Source organism: Ranitomeya imitator, chromosome 6 (genome assembly GCF_032444005.1).
Source record: "Ranitomeya imitator isolate aRanImi1 chromosome 6, aRanImi1.pri, whole genome shotgun sequence".
Classification (NCBI taxonomy): Eukaryota; Metazoa; Chordata; class Amphibia; order Anura; family Dendrobatidae; genus Ranitomeya; species Ranitomeya imitator.
The window spans coordinates 387,149,849-387,169,173 of NC_091287.1; positions in this window are offsets into that span (position 1 = coordinate 387,149,849).

A 19,325-nucleotide genomic window follows, 5' to 3' on the forward strand; every position below is an offset into this window, starting at 1 on the left:
AGCATAGATATGTAGCGTGTGACAACCACTGTGCCCTCAATTTGTGTGTAATAGATTATGCACAAGTCAGTTATCTACTCAACAGGTCAGGTGTCATAGCTAATGAGTTTTTGACACCTGACCTGTTCAGTAGAGGACTGCACTGTATTTCCACCATTTTCTCTTCATACTGGCACACTAGGCCTAGACAAAAAGAGAATATGGAGATACATGTTATATTTTTTGGCCCACCTCATATCTGTGTACTAAAGACACACAAAGCTGCAGTCTTTATTTTTAATTACTGGAGATATGATGTGGCCCAAAAAGTAAGTGTGTTGCGACGTTTCTTGGCGCATGGTGTGTGTTGCCGGCGGCGATAGACACAATAAACCAAACATAATTGTGGAAAATCAAACTGTTTTTAATTTTGTTAACAAAAAACTGCACAAATTTATTTTTTACTGCGTCGGCTTGGGGTATAGTGATGTAAACGGGGGGTGTGAAGAAATGAGGCCTGGCTAACCATGGACGACGCAGAGGTGGCAGGAGAAGGGGCAATGAAACTAGAAGGGTCTGGAAGTTCGAGGATGGGGCTTCACACATGAGAGGCTTGAGACGCACTGGAAGGGTGAGACAAAACTGACAATACAGACACATCGGTAGGTGAAGAGGGAGGAATACTAAGAGTTTTTTGTTTGTTTTTTTTTCTGAGTTTTTTGGGTTTTGCCTGGTATGGGGACGTCTTGGTGGGCTCATATGCTGTAGCGTCGTGGCGGGTGACCCGTCAGGGTCCGGCTGCACTGTCTCACAGTCCATAGCGCATGTCAAGCGATCGGCCATGCCAGAGTCCTGCTGCGTCGTGGTGGGGGCGGTCCTGAAAGTCATGGCAGGGTCCTGCGGCATCGTGGTGGGGCCGGTCCGAAAAGCCACGCCAGGGTCCTGCTGCATCGTGATGTCAGTGGAGGAGGTCCAAGCCAGAGCAGCGGTTGTCACGGTGGTGGCGGTGGGATGTCCAAATGCACTCGTCATCATGGTGTTGGCGCTGTAGTGGAGTACGCCTGTGGAAGGAATTGAGGTGGCCGTGCAGTGGTATGCAGCAGAGGTCGGCATTGAGGTTAATCGTGACAGTGATGGCACAGTTGGATATGCCGCCACTGTCTGCTGTAAATACCGACTCTGCTGTATAGCCTGCACAAAAGCAGCATTGCAGGCCTGCATCACACTGAGCTGGAGATCAGGGATAAGGTGTTCCGACATGCCCTGCTCAATTTGGTTAAAAAAATGATGAGCTGGCCTCTGGAGGTTGGCTTTCACTTGATCAAGGCTTTTGGTGACCTCCTTGATATGGGCATTCAAGAGGTTATGAGAAACATCCATTCGGTCACCTAAAGCCTTGATTGCTTCGTGTAAAACTGAGCTCAAGTGCAAAAACTCAGGCATGAGTGACCTCTGTCGCTGCCGGGATGAGCCCCCAAAAAATGGTGCAGTGGAAGAGGACTGCGAAAGGGGAAGACCTGATGGGTCAGCTCCCTGGTCTCCAGTTAGTGTGGAAGGTCCACCTGCTGCTGCGCTGCTGGATGGCTGCGACGGGTCCGTGGCTGCCGGATGAAGGACCGCTCCAGAGCCTGGGCCGACAGTCGTGCTGTGTGTGCTGTGAAAAAAGGAAACAGAAAATTAATACCAAAAAATAACCAGATGCTAAATCCTGTGGAGTTTTAAAATACAGATTATGTCAATACAATACAACCAAAAGCATGTGACAAAAACTTACGTTCTCTGGACAAGGACCGGTCTTAAAAATGACAGCACGCAATGATACTTGTACAGTCTGATCCTTGCTCCTGAACCACTAGCAGCACGACTCTCTTGGCATACGTCCTTGTTGAAGCGGTCATTCATGGAACGCCAACGTGTTTTTACTTTGTCCACGGTTAAAAAAAATACACATTATGGTCAGGAAATGGACTTTTTGCCGTGCAAAGACAACTGTGTGTGATGAGAGAAACTCCGGAGAGTTTCTTTCATCACACACAGTCAAGAGAGCACGGCCAAGGTCTCTGCTGCTTCACACTGCAGTGCAATACTTACCAAATGCACTACGGACCCGTGGTGGGGCATTGTCCCAGCCATCCCACAACGCTTGGGGCACCTCATTCCATAAACGGCGGAGCGTGCTATTCATCGAATGCAGTGGATCCCAGCTGTCCCACAACGGAACTCGCTCCTTGACCAGTGTTATTAGGAGGCCGTTGTCGATAAGGTCATCGTCCCGTTGTGAAACCTAAAAATTAAAGAAAATCATTAAAGTTTGCTCATAAGTAGTGTTGAGCGATACCTTCCGATATCGGAAAGTATCGGTATCGGTTTGGATCGGCCGATATTCAAAAAATATCGGATATCGCCGATACCGATACCCGATCCCAATGCAAGTCAATGGGACCAAAATATCGGAATTAAAATAAACCCTTTCTTGCCTTGTAGGTTCATTCTACATGAAGGAAAACAACTAAGAATAATGTAGGATGTATGGGGGAGGTGGCGGAGACATTAAAGGCAATGAGGATTAGTCCAATCAAATAGAATAGCATGATTTTTTTTTTTTTTTAAAGACGTTCGGATTGAAAAAGATATTGACTATGTAAATTTTTTTTAATTTTGTCATATATTGATGTTTCACTATTCCACGACCTTCCCCTTCTTTTTTTTCCTTTTCCCACACTTTCATCTTCATCATCATCAGCATCTTTGACATCAACTTCTTCACCTTATTCATCATCTTCTTCATCTTCTACCTATTTTTTTTTTTTATTACATTCTTCATATTCATTTTCTTCAACTATTATTATTCTTCCTATTCTACATATTCTTTTTATTCCACTGTTATTATTCTTCCTATTCTACTTCTTCATCATATTCTCATTTGTGACAGGCATTCCCGTAGTTGTTATCTATAAAAGTTGGAAGATTACACCTTCCGTTCTGCCAGTCACAAAAGTTACATTTGTCCGCGTTCAGTTTGGCCTGCAGCATCAGGCTTTATCCAGGGGCACCACGAGGAGGAACGGACTCACCCCCATACACTGCTTAGTCTTCTTCTGCATATAATTTAGATAATATCTTTTGCTCTGATATTAAGTGTTATGCTTAATGTTCTTCTGCTCTTTGTTCTGCAGCCTCTTGTTCTTCTGCTTCTCGGTCTTCCATGTCGTCGTCTCCAGGGTCGTCGTCTTCAGTGTCGTCATCTCCGCCGTCGTCGTCTCCGCCGTCGTCGTCTCCGTCGTCGTCTCCGTCGTCGTCGTCGTCATCGGGGTGGTCTTCCGGGTCGTCGTCATCGGGGTGGTCTTCCGGGTCATCGACTTTAGGGTCTTCAACTTGGAAATGTAGCAGAAGGTACAAGAAGGCTGAGAAAATGCCAAGAACCAGCTGATGGAACTGGAACTCGGATGGCTACCTGAAGGTTCAAGAGCCTATGGAACTACCGAGGACCAGCTGACGTTACTGGAACCCGGTTACTAAGCAGGAGGTACCCGTGCTAAAAAGCACTACCAAGGACCGCCTGACGTTGGCGGAACTCTGATACCCAGAAGGAGGCACCTAAGCCAAAGGCTCTGCCCGGAACCAGCTGACGTTACTGGAACCAGGATGGGGAGCAGAAGGTACAAGAGCAAAAGACACTGCCGAGAACCAGCTGACGGTACTGGAACCCGGATGGGTAGCCGAAGGTCCAAGAGCCAATGGAACTACCGAGGACCAGCTGACGTTACTGGAACCCGGTTACTAAGCAGGAGGTACCCGTGCCTGAAAGCACTACCAAGGACCACCTGACGTTGGCGGAACTCTGATACCCAGAAGGAGGCACCTAAGCCAAAGGCTCTGCCCGGAACCAGCTGATGTTACTGGAATCAGGATGGGGAGCAGAAGGTACAAGAGCAAAAGACACTGCCTAGAACCAGCTGACGGTGCTGGAACCAGGTGGTGGACCCGAAGGCCCACAGGAGAGGAGAGAACAGCTAGGCCACGAGGCAGCCGCAGTTACCGAACCCCAACAGTCCTACAGGGGGAGCTGGGCCTACTGGCACTACAGAACCAGCCTTGACTACCAGTTCACGCAGCCCACATAGGAAGCTCCTAAACTGGAGGCACCCTGGAGTTGGCTAACTCGACCGCACCACGACGGGGCAAGCATAGGCGTCTCAGTGAAGTTGACACAACCCGGAAACAGCTGACGGTGCTGAAACCAGGCTTGGCACGAGGGAGTACCTGTGACAAGAACACTGCCGAGAACCAGCTGGCGGTGCTGGAACCCGGATGCGTTGCCCCAGTGTGCAAGAGCCAATGGCACGACCGAGGACCAGCTGACGGTGCTGGAACCCGGTTACTAAGCTGTAGGTGCCCGCGCTTAAAAGCACTACCAAGGACCGCCTGGCGTTGGCGGAACTCGGATACCCAGGAGGAGGCACCTAAGCCAAAGGCTCGGCCCGGAACCAGCTGACGGTGCTGGAACCAGGTGGTGGACCCGAAGGCCCACAGGAGAGGAGAGAACAGCTAGGCCGCGAGGCAGCCGCAGTTACCGAACCCCAACAGTCCTACAGGGGGAGCTGGGCCTACTGGCACTACAGAACCAGCCTTGACTACCAGTTCACGCAGCCCACATAGGAAGCTCCTAAACTGGAGGCACCCTGGAGTTGGCTAACTCGACCGCACCACGACGGGGCAAGCATAGGCGTCTCAGTGAAGTTGACACAACCCGGAAACAGCTGACGGTGCTGAAACCAGGCTTGGCACGAGGGAGTACCTGTGACAAGAACACTGCCGAGAACCAGCTGGCGGTGCTGGAACCCGGATGCGTTGCCTTGCCTATTAAAGATTGTCTTCCTAGAGCCCCAACTAGCGGTGTTGGAGCAAAGGGTAAGCAGGGGGAGATGAGTGTAGGCCGAAGCCTGCACTGGAGGCAGCTTTGTGTCTGCGTTGCGTTTGCAGGACACGATGCCGGCTACACACTGGGGGAACAGCTGGCGTTGCTGAACCCCACTAACACAATGGCGTGTGTTTTTCTCTGTGCAGCTAGCACTTGCGGGCAAAAACTAGCGATGTTAGAGCCCGTGTTGAAGCAGGAGGAGGAGGAGAGGAGCAGAGTGTAGGCCGAAGCCTAGTTGAACCAATTTCAAAGGAAACCTTTAACCCCCCCCTCAGGTGTTACAAAGTACAAGAGACACACCTTGTGCAGTATTAATGCTGCACAAGTGAAAGGTTGCTCTATTAATTTGTCTACTTGCACACGCTGAATGAAAGACATACACAATTTACCCCATTCTACAGTCAAACTGTAGTGGATGCGTGACTTGGTTTTTTGATGAGACGCAGCACAGGTGTCCAAAATAACGCCTTGGTGCTTGGCGCAGCTTCCTGAGCGTTGTTATTTGCTGTACAGGAGTCTGCGCTCTTGTGTTATCCCTTGGCAATGCCCTGTTAGCGCTGCCCATCTTATGACATCATTTCATGTTGGCCGGTGCGGTTAACGATGGCCATAAATCCCAGTCCCACAGTGTCTTTTCATAAAGCCACACTGCGGTGCTGGGATTCGTGGCCTTGAGCAGTAAATATTTTGGCCGCTCACACACGTCCTCCTTACACCTGCTTCAGACTGGGCGGCCTCTGCTGATCCCTTCTCGCATGCCGCGGCCATGAGGCTGCACAGTCTGAAGAAGGCGGAAGGAGATGAGTTAAGACAGGGGAACATATGCACTGCTCGTGCCCATCAATCACACCCTCGCAGTCAAAATATATGAGACAACGGGGGGCGTTGTGTCGGGCAGGGGGGACGCACAGGCACAGCCAGCCAACCAATGATGTCAGGAGACGGGCAGCGCTAACAATGGGGGTGCTGCGTGTCATTAAAAAGGAAAGTCACACCTCAGGGACATTGTAATGGTCTGTAATGAGACACATTTTGTACTTGTTGAGTTCCACGTGTGCAAGCAGAAAAAGTCAGCCACCTTGTACAAATGCAGCAGTACTGCTGTACAAGGTGGCTGTTATACATAGAAACACCTGGGGGGGTGGGGGGCAGGCTCCCTTCAATTTCAGTTCATGTGCCTGCGTGGCGTTTGCAGGACACGTTGCCAGCTACACAGCAGGGGAACAGCTGGCGGTGCTGAACCCCACTAACACATTGGCTGGTGTTTTTCTCTGTGCAGCTAGCATGTCCGGGCAGAAACTGGCGTTGTTTGAGCCCAGGGTCAGCAGGAGGAGGAGAGGAGCAAAGTGTAGGCCGAAGCCTGCACTGGTGGCAGCTTTTGGTCAGTTGTGCCAGCGTGGCTTGTGCTGGACACGATGCCGACTACACAGCAGAGGAACAGCTGGCGGTGCTGAACCCCACTAACACATTGGCTGGTGTTTTTCTCTGTGCAGCTAGCATGTCCGGGCAGAAACTGGCGGTGTTTGAGCCCAGGGTCAGCAGGAGGAGGAGAGGAGCAAAGTGTAGGCCGAAGCCTGCACTGGTGGCAGCTTTTGGTCAGTTGTGCCAGCGTGGCTTGTGCTGGACACAATGCCGACTACACAGCAGGGAAACAGCTGGCGGTGCTGAACCCCACTAACACATTGGCTGGTGTTTCTCTCTGTGCAGCTAGCATGTCCGGGCAGAAACTGGCGGTGTTTGAGCCCAGGGTCAGCAGGAGAGGAGCAGAGTGTAGGCCGAAGCCTAGTTGAACCAATTTCAAAGGTTACCTTTAACCCCCCCTCAGGTGTTGCAAGGTACAAGAGCCACACCTTGAACAGCATTAATGATGCACAAGTCAAAGGTTGCTCTATTTAATTTTGCTCCTTGCACACGCTGAATTAAACACGTACACTATTTAGCCCATTATACTGTCAAACAGTAGTGGAGGCGTGACTACTTGTCTTTTTAAGGAGACGCAGCACAGGTGTACCAATTTACACCTAGGTGCTGTGCGCAGATTCCTTACCGTTGTTATTTGCAGAACAGGAAACTGCGCTCTTGTGTTATCCCTTGGCAATACCCTGTTAGTGCAGGCCGTCTCATGACCTCATTTCATGTTGGCCGGTGCGGTTAACGATGGCCATAAATCCCAGACCCACAGTGGCTTTTCCTAAAGTCACACTGCGGTGCTGGGATTCGTGGCCTTGTGCAGTAAATAGGTTCGCCGCTCACACATGTCCTTACACCTGCTTCAGACTGGGCGGCCTCAGCTGATCCCTTATCGCATGCCGCGGCCATGAGGCCACACAGTCAGAAGAAGGCGGAAGGAGGGGAGTGAAGACAGGGGAACATATGCACTGCTCGTGCCCATCAATCACACCCTTGCAGTCAAAATATATGAGACAACGGGGGGCGTTGTGTCGGGCAGGGGGGACGCACAGGCACAGCCAGCCAACCAATGATGTCAGGAGACGGGCAGCGCTAACAATGGGGGTGCTGCGTGTCATTAAAAAGGAAAGTCACACCTCAGGGACATTGTAATGGTCTGTAATGAGACACATTTTGTACTTGTTGAGTTCCACGTGTGCAAGGAGAAAAAGTCAGCCACCTTGTAGAAATGCAGCAGTACTGCTGTACAAGGTGGCTGTTATACATAGAAACACCTGGGGGGGTGGGGGGCAGGCTCCCTTCAATTTCAGTTCATGTGCCTGCGTGGCGTTTGCAGGACACGTTGCCAGCTACACAGCAGGGGAACAGCTGGCGGTGCTGAACCACACTAACACATTGGCTGGTGTTTTTCTCTGTGCAGCTAGCATGTCCGGGCAGAAACTGGCGGTGTTTGAGCCCAGGGTCAGCAGGAGGAGGAGAGGAGCAAAGTGTAGGCCGAAGCCTGCACTGGTGGCAGCTTTTGGTCAGTTGTGCCAGCGTGGCTTGTGCTGGACACGTTGCCGACTACACAGCAGGGGAACAGCTGGCGTTGCTGAACCCCACTAACACATTGGCTGGTGTTTTTCTCTGTGCAGCTAGCATGTCCGGGCAGAAACTGGCGGTGTTTGAGCCCAGGGTCAGCAGGAGAGGAGCAGAGTGTAGGCCGAAGCCTAGTTGAACCAATTTCAAAGGTTACCTTTAACCCCCCCTCAGGTGTTGCAAGGTACAAGAGCCACACCTTGAACAGCATTAATGCTGCACAAGTAAAAGGTTGCTCTATTTGTTTTGCTCCTTGCACACGCTGACTAAAACACGTACACTATTTAGCCCATTATACTGTCAAACAGTTGTGGAGGCGTGACTTGTCTTTTTAAGGAGACGCAGCACAGGTGTCAAAATTTGCACCTAGGTACTGGGCGCAGATTCCTGAGCGTTGTTATTTGCTGTACAGGAGTCTGCGCTATTGTGATCCCTTGGCCATGCGCTGTGAGCGCTTCCTGTCTTCTGACCTCATTTCATGTCGGCCGTTGCGGTTAGCGATGGACATGAATCCCAGACCCACAGTGTGTTTTCAAAAAATCACACTGGTGGCTGGGATTCGTGGCCTTGTGCAGTAAACAGGTTTGCCGCTTACACATGTCCTTACACCTGCTCCAGACTGGGCGGCCTCAGCTGATCCCTTATCGCCTACCACAGCCAGGAGGCCGCACAGTCTGAAGAAGGCGGAAGGAGATGAGTTAAGACAGGCGAACATATGCACTGCTCGTGCCCATAAACCACACCCTCGCTGACAAAATAAATATGACAACGAGGGGCGTTGTTTCTAGCAGGGCGGATGCACAGGCGCAGCCAGCTAACCATGATGACAAAAGACGGGAAACGCTACCAAGGGGGGTGCTGCGTATCATTAGAAAGGAAAGTCACACCTCAGGGACAGTGGAATGGTCTCAATGAGACACATTTTGTATGTGTTGAGTTCCACGTGGCCAAGGAGAAAAAGTCAGCCACCTTGTACAAATGCAGCAGTACTGCTGTACTAGGTGGCTGTTATACATAGAAACACCTGGGGGGGTGGGGGGCAGGTTCCCTTTAATTTCAGTTCCTGTGCCTGCATGGCGTTTGCAGGTCACATTGCCGGCTACACAGCAGGGGAACAGCTGGCGTTGCTGAACCCCACTAACACATTGGCTGGTGTTTTACTCTGTGCAGCTAGCACTTCCGGGCAAAAACTAGCGGTGTTTGAGCCCAGTGTCAGCAGGAGGAGGAGAGGAGCAGAGTGTAGGCCGAAGCCTGCACTGGTGGCAGCTTTTGTTCTGTTGTGCCAGCGTGGCTTGTGCTGGACACGTTGCCGACTACACAGCAGGGGAACAGCTGGCGGTGCTGAACCCCACTGACACATCACCTAGTGTTTTTTCTGTGTAGACAACACTTCCAGGTGGCAACTGACAGTGTTGAAACCCAGGGAATCAAAGAGGAGCAGAGTGTAGGCCGAAGCCTGCAGTGGAGCAAGTTGAAAGGGAACCTTTAACCCCCCCCCCCCCCAGGCATTTGTTGCTGAAAGAGCCATCTTGTACAGCAGTAATACTGCACATGGAAAATGGTGGCTCCGAAAATTATGCTCCTTGCAAACGCTGAAGTACACACTCATATAATGTGTCCCCTCACACCGTCAAACCATCCCGGAAGTGGGACTTTCCTTTGTAATGTGACACAGCACAGCCGTCATTCCAACCCCCTTGGTGCCGGGCGCCACCTCCTCAACGTTGTTTGGTTCTGTCACGGAGCCCGCGCTGTAATGTTATCCCTTGGCCATGCACAGTTAGCGGTGCCCGTCTTCTGACATCATGTAGGTGTCAGGCTGGCAGTGCCTGTGCGTCCAAGCTGCCCGAGATCCAACCTTGCAGTGTCATCTAATGTAGTCCCACTGCGGGCCAGGGATCCATGGGCATGCGCAGTGCATATCATCGCCTCTCACTCACCTCCTTCCTGCTTCTTCAGACTGTGCGGCGTCACGGCCGTGGCATGCTATTAGGGATCAGCTGACGCCGCCTAGTCTGAAGAAGCGTGAAGAAGGGGAGTGAGAGGCTAGTATATGCACTGCGCATGGCCATGGTTCCCAGGCCCGCAGTGGGATTACATTAGATGACACTGCGAGGTTGGATTTCGGGCAGCTTGGACGCACAGGCACTGCCAGCCTGACACCTAAATGATGTCAGAAGACGGGCACCGCTAAGTGTGCATGGCCAAGGGATAACATTACAGCGCGGGCTCCGTGACAGAATCAAACAACATTGAGGAGGTGGCGCACTGCACCACGGGGGTTGGAATGACGGCTGTGCTGTGTCACATTACAAAGGAAAGTCCCACCTCCGGGACGGTTGGACGGTGTGAGGGGACACATTACATGAGTGTGTAGTTCAGCGTTTGCAAGGAGCATAATTTAAAGAGCGACCTTTCCCTTGTGCAGTATTAGTGCTGCACATGGTGCCTCTTTCAGTAACAAACGCCTGGGGGGGGGGGGGGACAGGTCCCCTTACATTTTAGTTGTGCCAGCGTGGCGGTCGCATGACACATTGCCGGATACACAGCTGGGGATCAGCTGACGTTACTGAACCCCAATAACAGAGGAGCGACTGTTGACTGTGCACACAGCACTTCCAGGCACCAACTGGCGGTGTTAGAGCCCAGGGACAGCAGGAGGAGCAGAGGAACAGAGTGTAGGCCGAAGCCTGATTGGAGCAAGTTGAAAGGAAACCTTTAACCCCCCCCCCCAAGACGTTTGTAGCTGAAAGAGCCATCTTGTGCAGCACTAAGGATGCAAAAGGAAAAGGTTGCTCTTTTAATTATGCTCCTTGCAAACACCGAAGTAAACACTAAAAATGTGTCCCTTTATACCGTTAAACCGTTCCGGAGGTGCGAATTTCCTTCGTAATGGGACACAGCACAGCTGTCATTCCTATCCCCTTGATGCCGTGCGCTGCCTCCTCAGCGTTGTTTTAAGCTGTCACGGAGCCTGCGCTGTTCTGTTAGCCCTTGGCCATGCCCAATTAGCGCTGCCTGTCTTCTGACATAATTTGGTGTCAGGCTGTCAGTGCCTGTGCGTCCACGCTGCTCCAGATCCCACCTCGCAGTCTCATCTAACGTAATCCCACTGCGGGCCTTGGAACCATGGGCATGCACAGTGCATAACCTCGACTCTCACTCCCCTCCTTCCCTCTTCTTCAGACTGTGCGGTGTCACGGCCGTGGCATGCTAGGGATCAGCTGACGGCGCACAGTCTAAAGAAGGCGGAGGGAAATGAGCGAGAGCCCGAGGGGAAGATATGCACTGCGCATGCCCATGGATCCCAGGCCCGCAGTGTGACTCAATCAGAAGACACTGCGAGGCGGGATCTCGGGCACCGCGGCCGCACAGGCGCAGCCAGCCTGACACCAAATTATGTCAGAAGACAGGCAGCGCAAATAGGGCATGCCCAAGGGATAACAGAACAGCGCAGGCTCCGTGACAGCTTAAAACAACGCTGAGGAGGCAGCGCATGGCACCAAGGGGGTAGGAATGACGGCTGTGCTGCGTCACATTATGAAGGAAAGTCCCAGCTCCGGGACGGTATAACGGTATCAGTGAACACATTTTATAAGTGTTAAGTTCGGCGTGTGCAAAGAGCTAAAAAAAAAGAGCTACCTTTTCCTTGTGCAGCATTACTGCTGCACAAGATGGCTCTTTCAGTAACAAACGACTGGGGGGGGGGGGGACAGGTTCCCTTACATTTAGGTTGTTGTGCCAGCGTGGCGGTCGCAGGACACTTTGCCGGCTACACAGCTGGGGATCAGCTGACGTTACTGAAACCCAATAACACTGGGTCGTATGTTTTTACTGTGCAGCCTGCACTTCTGAGCCACAACTGGCGGTGTTGGAGCCCAGGAATAGCAGTTCAGGTGGTAGAAAGATGAACACAGCAGGAGACCTGGATGACACCCAATTACTTAATCAGGCAGAGGAGTGGCAAATTCCTGCGAGATCCAGGCCTGGTTCATTTTCAGGAAAGTAAGCCGGTCAACGTTATCGGAGGATAGTCGCATGCGACGGTCTGTTAGTACACCACCTGCGGCACTAAAGACACGTTCCGATAAGACACTAGCCGCAGGGCAAGCCAGCACCTCCAATGCATACTGGCTTAGCTCTGGCCATGTATCCAGCTTAGAGACCCAAAACTTGAACGGGGAAGAGCCGTCTGGGAGTACAGTAAGAGGGCAAGCCATGTAGTCTGTCACCATCTGACGGAACCGTTGCCTCCTGCTGACTGGAGCCGCCGGTGATGGTGTAGACATTTGGGGCGGGCACACAAAAGTGTGCCAGAGTTGTGCCATACTGGGCTTGCCTTGGGCAGAGGCACTGCTTCTGCTCCCTCTTTGGGCAGAGCCTCCCCCACTGCCTCGACGCACTGAGCTGCTTTGTAAAGCACTAGCAGCACTCCTCTCAGTTGGACAGGAGAAGATGATGGAATTCACCAGTGTGTCGTGGTACTCCCGCAATTTACGCTCCCGGGTCAACGCAGGGATGAGGTTTTGGACGTTGTCCCGGTAGCGAGGATCGAGAAGGGTGAACACCCAATAATCAGGCATGTTGAGAATGTGGTCGATGCGGCGGTCGTTTCTCAGGCACTGCAGCATGAAATCCACCATGTGCTGCAGAGTGCCAACTGGCCCAGAAACGCTGTCCCCTGCTTGAGACATGATCTCTGCCCGCTCGTCATCACCCCACCCTCGCTGTACACACTGACCACTGGACAATTGTGTCGCTCCCTCCTCTGGATGGAGCTCTTCCTCCTCCATTGACTCCTCATCCTCCTCACAAATTGCCCCTGCGTACCCCTTTGTGAGGAACCACGTGGCGCTGACTCTCCAGAAGCTGATGGAAAAGGTGACTCCTCATCCTCCACCTCTTCCACCACATCATCCCTTAACCCTTGCAAAGTTTGCTGAAGCGGGCAGATAAGGGGGACAGTCATGCTGACTAGTGCATCATCTGCACTTGCCATCCGTGTGGAATAATCAAAAGGACGCAAAACCTGGCAGACGTCCTTCATAGTGGCCCACTCTGTGGTTGTGAAGTCTGATCGGCGCTGACTGCAACTTCTTTGCGCCTGATGCAGCTGGTACTCCATAACTGCTTGCTGCTGCTCACACAACCGCTCCAACATATGTAACGTGGAATTCCACCGGGTAGGTAGGTCACATATGATGCGGTGTTCCGGAAGGCGGAATCGGCGCTGCAGAGCAGCAATGCGGGATCTGGCCAAGCTGGAACGCCGCAAGTGAGCACACTCTAGGCGGACCTTGTGCAGCAGGGCATCAAGATCCGGATAGTCCCTCAGAAAACTCTGCACAACCAAATTGAGCACATGTGCCAGACATGGGATGTGATTGAGGTTGCCAAGGGCCAAAGCTGCCACCAGATTTTGGCCATTGTCACACACTACCATGCCTGGCTGGAGATTCGCTGGCAGTAACCACACATCGCTCTCCTGCTTTATGGCATTCCAGAGCTCCTGCGCTGTGTGGCTTCGATGCCCCAATGAAACTAGTTTCAAGACGGCCTGCTGACGTTTGGCCACGGCTGTGCTCATGTCGGTCATAGGTAAACGTTCACGGGTCCATGTGGGGGTGGACTGTGACGGATCCTGCAGAGAGGAATCAGAGGAACTGGTGTAAGAGGAGGAGTCGATGCGTACAGACTGGATTCCTGCAATCCTTGGAGTGGGCAGGACACGTCCTGCGCCACTCGCACGATCTGTACCTGGCTCAACAACATTAACCCAATGGGCAGTGAGGGAAACATATCGCCCCTGTCCATGCTGACTGGTCCACGCATCGGTGGTGAGGTGGACCTTGCTACTGACGGCGTTCAGTAGCGCATGTTTTATGTTTGCCTCAACATGCCTGTGCAGGGCAGGGACAGCCTGCCTGCTGAAGTAAAAGCGGCTGGGCACCTTGTACTGTGGGACTGCCAATGCCATCAAGTCACGGAAGCTGTCAGTCTCCACCAGCCTGAACGAGAGCATTTCCAGGGACAACAGTTTGGCAATGCCTGCATTCAGAGCCTGTGCTCGGGGGTGGTTGGCCGAGAATGCCCGCCTTTTCTCCCATGCCTGTACTACCGATGGCTGTAGAGTAGACTGGGAGTGTGAGGATGACTGGGAAGGTGGTGCTGTGGGTGGAATTACACAAGGTCTCTGGGAGGAAGCCAAACCAGCTGTGCGTGAGCTGGAGGAAGAGGCAACACGAGCTGAAGAGGTGGTAGCTGCCGCTGTTGGTTGGCCTACATCTTCAGTGTGTTTCTGTAACTCCACCGCGTGCCTGGTCCGCACATGTTTCCACATATTTGTGGTATTGAGGTTGCTGACATTTTTCCCTCTTTTTACTTTATGATGACACAGCTTGCATTTGACAAAACAAATGTCATCTGCAACTGTGTCAAAAAAGGACGAGGCACTGCAAGTCTTGGGAGCGCCCTTTTTGGCTTTGGAAAGAGACAGGCTCCTAACGGGTGCCAAAGTGGAGGCTACAGGCTCCGCAGTCTTCCCCCTCCCTCTCCCTCTTTGGCCCGTAAGAGGAAGCTCTTCCTCTGAGCTGCTCCCACCACCTTCCTGTTCCTCACGCCACGATGGGTCAAGGACCTCATCATCTCCACTACCCTCTGCCACCAACTGCTCCTCCTGGGTAGTCTCAGCAGCACAGTACGCACGAGAAAGCGGCACCTGAGTTTCATCATCAGATGCATACTGCGCTGTGGTCACCGGAGGCACTGGCCCACCTGCCTCTTGAGAGTCAGAGAGAAAAAGGTGTTGGGCATCACTGCACACTGCCTCTTCTTCCATTTCTCCAATGCTGCTTGGCTGGCCCCCTGTTTCCAAGCCAAGAGATTCAGAGAACAGAAGTAGAGACGGCTCCTGTCCTGGGCTCTCTGACTGCCTGGCCAATTTGGCAGGTGGTGAAGAGACAGATGGCTGCTCTCCAGTGCTCTGTGCCTGAGAGGATGTGGCACTAACTGAAGTCGATGCCGAGGCGTTAGCTGCCATCCACCCGACAACGGCTTCAATTTGGTCTTCACGCAGCAGCGGTGCACGGCGCTCTCCGACAAAGCTGCGCATGAAGGACTGTTCCCTGCTGAAACTGAGTGACGACGAGTCACCGGCGCCCGCAGCAGGCACAGAATCACCACGTCCTCTCCCTGCTCCTCTCCCTGCTCCGAGCCCACGCCCACGTGCCTTACTCCCTGCCCTCTTCATCTTGGTTGACAGATAAAGATAAGCAGAAAAGTACTAAGGCCTTAGTGTGCTTATTCCTGTAATGCTCCTCCTAACAGGTGTAAGAAACACTAATGTTGTAAATTGTGGACTAAACTTTATTATTTTTCAAATGTGGCCTACACAAGTGTTAAGTTGTGTTTGGTGAACTTAACCTTTTTTTTGGTGCAGATCGGGCTACAGAGCTAGTTTAAATCACACGGAGACCGTGCAGACAGCCGTAAACGGCGCTGCAAGGCCAAAAAACCCTCCTCTAGGTTATCCTATATAGTGTTTTTCCACTATTTAGCTGGATACGAGTGGAAAGACACTTATAGGATTTTTTTTTTTCAAATTTTAAACAGGCTGCACTATTTGAAAAAAAAGGAAAATTTTTCGCAAGGTATGAGCCAGTAACGAACCCTGAGCTGAATCCAACCGGCTATGGCTGCACACAGACTACAGGGCGAGCTGGGCTCACACGGAGACCGTGCAGACAGCCGTAAACGGCGCTGCAAGGCCAAAAAACCCTCCTCTAGGTTATCCTATATAGTGTTTTTCCACTATTTAGCTGGATACGAGTGGAAAGACACTTATAGGATTTTTTTTTTTCAAATTTTAAACAGGCTGCACTATTTGAAAAAAAAGGAAAATTTTTCGCAAGGTATGAGCCAGTAACGAACCCTGAGCTGAATCCAACCGGCTATGGCTGCACACAGACTACAGGGCGAGCTGGGCTCACACGGAGACCGTGCAGACAGCCGTAAACGGCGCTGCAAGGCCAAAAAACCCTCCTCTAGGTTATCCTATGTAGTGTTTTTCCACAATAGAGCTGGAGACTGGTGGAAAAACACTAATAGGAAATTTGAGAAAAAATGTGCAGCAGGCTGCACTAAGAGCAAAAAAGAACAACTGTGTGAGGCAGTGTGAACCCCCCCTGAGCTGAATACAACCGGGTATATGGCTGCACACAGACTACAGAGTGAGCTGCACACACACACACACACAGAGACCTTGCAGAACGCTGTTAAAACAGCGCTGCAAGGCAAGAGCAAGGTGAACAGTGAAGAACACACAGCGTTTTGCTAAATTAGCCTTTGGAAAGGAAAATAAAGCAATTAGCAAGCTCAACTGGCCCTCAGTTAGAACACAGCGTCCTGTCCCTAACTGAAATCACAGCAGAGTGAGCGCAAAATGGCGGCAGCGTTTTTTATAGTGCAGAGTGACATCATTTCAGCAGCCAATCACAGCCTTGCCAGTACTTACATGCCCACCATGCTAAACAGGATGTGCCCACACTTTCATTCATTCCTCATTGGCTGCTGCGTTCAATTTGAATTCTGGGAACTTCCGATTCCGGTATCCGATACGCGGGAAGTATCGGAATTCGGTATCGGAATTCCGATACCGCAAATATCGGCCGATACCCGATACTTGCGGTATCGGAATGCTCAACACTACTCATAAGGAAAAGAAAGAGAACAGATGATGAGAAATGGCATGAATACGAAAGTCAACATACAAAAGGATTCCAGAAGAAAAATTTAAAGAAATACGAGTGTAAAGAAAGGAAGATTCAAGAATATTACAATGAGGACAGTCAGCCTTGTATGCATACCGGCTGCCATATTCCCACCGGACCTTGACTCCGCTGCTCCAGCCCGGTCTGTGCCTCAGTAGAAGTGCTCTAAAAAAAGGAAAAATCAAATTGTCACATGTGTCGATGTGACAGTGAATACTTACCAAGCTGAAGAGGCAAATACTCACCTCACTGACCTGCTCCACTTCCGACTGACGTGGCTGATATTCCTCATCAGATGAAGACTCCGCAGAAGACATTCTGATGCATGTAGAAAGAAATAAATGGAAGAAATTAGGACATGTAGAGCCAAAAAATAGAAAATAAAGGCATTGGCTAGGATATACTCACATTGATCTGGGTCTTGTCCTCCAAAATGTGGCCTGCCAGTGTCTTGTCTTCTTGAGAGTCTGGTGAGAAGTCTCCTGAAACTGTCCCCAACCTCCCTTTTATCACCTTAATGGTAGGGGGTGGCTTATCAGTGTCTAGACATGGTTATCTCTATTGAAACGCATGTGTTCAAAAACGCACCCAAACGCATGTGCATAAAAACGCATGCGTTTCCATAGACGAGAAGAGTGCATTGGACTTAAAAAAATTGTAAAAACACTGTTCTAGTCTATATATGCCCTACTAGAAATTAGTGTGTGGGCAGGAAAAGGGGACAATTACATTTTGCACTCGCAATACCCTAACCTTGGGTGTTGCTTGCACAGATTGATTTTGTGGCAAAATCAGTAAAATGGCACTAGTAGCGGCGCCTGCGCAGATTAACCTCCAGCGGTCCTCAGTAAGATGGTGACGCATGCGGAAATTGAGATCTTGGATTGTTATTGAGCTGTAATCTTAATCTGTGCATGCGCCAGCACCATTTTCCTGAAGATTGCCAGGAGATCAATTTGTGCAAATGCCACCCGTGGATAAAATGTCACATGCACAAAATTTGAATAAGGGAGAAGATAAAAACACCAGAGGCAGCAGAGATGCCATGGCAGAGTCAAAGACCCTACCTAGAGTTCCGCCCCAATGCACAAAGACCAAAACTTCTAATTATGATTTTAAAAACAACCAGGCTGTGGATTTCTTCACCGAATGTATGTATTAAATCAGTATTACAGCGCCAATATGGGAATCGTTTTAGTTAAAAATGCATAACCCTGATGACAGGTTCTCTTTAAAAGGTTTTGCAAAGTCATCTAATACGTAGCGTGAAATAATTATGTTGTCAATGAAAAAAAACATTTTCTACTCATAAGATCTTCATAATGATATAAGGATTGGATGTACATAAAATATTTTAGAACAAATTAGTTTTGAATGCTCATTTTTTAAATAAGGCTGGACAAGACATGAGCGTATCAGACAAAGTTTGAACTGTCCGGCTCATGCAGATTGTCCCAGTAAAGTCAGCTTGCAGAGATTCTGCGCAATTTGAATAGTTCTCATTATACTCTGGGCAGGGAGCAGCTAGATAAGTATTGTTTTTGAGGTTTTTTTTTAACTCAATCTTGTCTAGTCTTTCTATTGTTAGGAGATGGCGTAACGAATTACAAAAAAATTGTGCCTAGCAAAGCAGTAAAAAGCCATATTCTCACAGATATTTGCAGAATTAATTACAATCTAACAAATTCATCTATTTCAAGTCTGAACTAGCTTTTAAAACATAAAAAAGGTTTAAAATTCTGTATTGATAATCACTTTAAAATAAAAAATGGATACAGCATTTGCCACAGTGATGCATTATACCTTCTACACTTTGAATTGTGCAGTTGTAGCCATGCAATTAACCCTTTTACCACTTTGGACAAATACAGTAGGTACAATACAAAAAGCAAAAGCTGACAGCACTCACAGTCCTGGGGCGCCCGTTCAACATCCAGGGAACCGTCCCGGATATAGTCAGACCGATAAATGTAGAATGAACAGCGCTTCATCCGGGTGTAGAAATCTTGAAAAAAAGCTTTATTGAGCCATGATACAGCAACGTTTCGACCGACACTCGGTCTTTATCAAGCATACAATACAGCACAGGGAGCCATCTTAAGTAGTGTGGATGCCACACAGTGCACCAATCACCACCAGACGCCGCCCTCCCACATAGAACAATAAACAGGTAACTCCTAAAGAAACAGACATCGGTATTACACATACAATAGTGTCATAAATACATAACCTTATATCACATAAAAAAACACACTTCGCCGTATGAGTAGAAAGATCTTCTTATATTTATCCTGGATCCGTGAGCCGCTGCTTCCTGTGTCTCCGTCACCATGGGAACACTCAACCAATCCGCTACCTCCGGTCATCGCAGTGTCCAATCCCGGTGTATTACACCAAAGGGAAAACACCCAATCACACCCTCCAGTGCATATTATCCCACAGAGGTCACCCAATCAATAGTGCTCTTTACTCCAGACAAAATCAATCCCCATACACTACTTCCGGGTCAATAAAGTTCATACACAGGACGCATTGGGAAGCGCAGGCGCACAGGGCACAAAGTGAACCGCCACCCCATGACCGCAGCCGGGGCCATCCCCCAAGACATACCCCGCACGCGCACCCATACGGACACCCAAACTTCAAGCGCCGCAGATGCGCGCAGGCGC